Here is a 502-nt window from a genome sequence, read left to right as displayed (position 1 = left end):
ATTACTTATTTTGGATCCTTCAACTTGTCAAGGGGGAAAAAAAACCCAACAAGTAGATTTCTTACTTTTTGTCCTGAATGCAGCGTGAAAACAAAGCTGGTTGGATCCAAAGCAAAAGTACCCGACCGGGGCCAGCCCGCTGACGGCGGCGGGGGCTTTGTCAGACCCCAGGAAGGAGGGCACGGAGCCCTCCTCGAGACGTTGTCCCTGTGCCCAATCCTGCATCCTCTGGGCAGGGGAACCCCGCCGTATATATGGTGTCCTCTATACGGCGATGGTCGCACGGCACTGCAGACCTGCGGAGCTGTATATATGCACGGGCACACGGACACGCCGACTCCGGTTTTCCCAACAGCCCGGACCCCCGATCGGGTTAAGCACGGTGCAAACAGAAAAGCCTGCTCCCGTCCCCAAAACGCACGGCAGCGTGTGGCCGGGCCGTTGGCTCAGCAGCCCCCGCAGCAAACATGGGTGCCGACAGCCGGCAGGGGGCCTTCTCTGC

Source organism: Pygoscelis adeliae, unplaced genomic scaffold (assembly GCF_000699105.1).
Source record: "Pygoscelis adeliae isolate BGI_AS28 unplaced genomic scaffold, ASM69910v1 Scaffold427, whole genome shotgun sequence".
Taxonomy (NCBI): Eukaryota; Metazoa; Chordata; class Aves; order Sphenisciformes; family Spheniscidae; genus Pygoscelis; species Pygoscelis adeliae.
The sequence above is the reverse complement of the archived record's forward strand: the minus strand, read 5'-3'. Positions refer to the sequence as shown.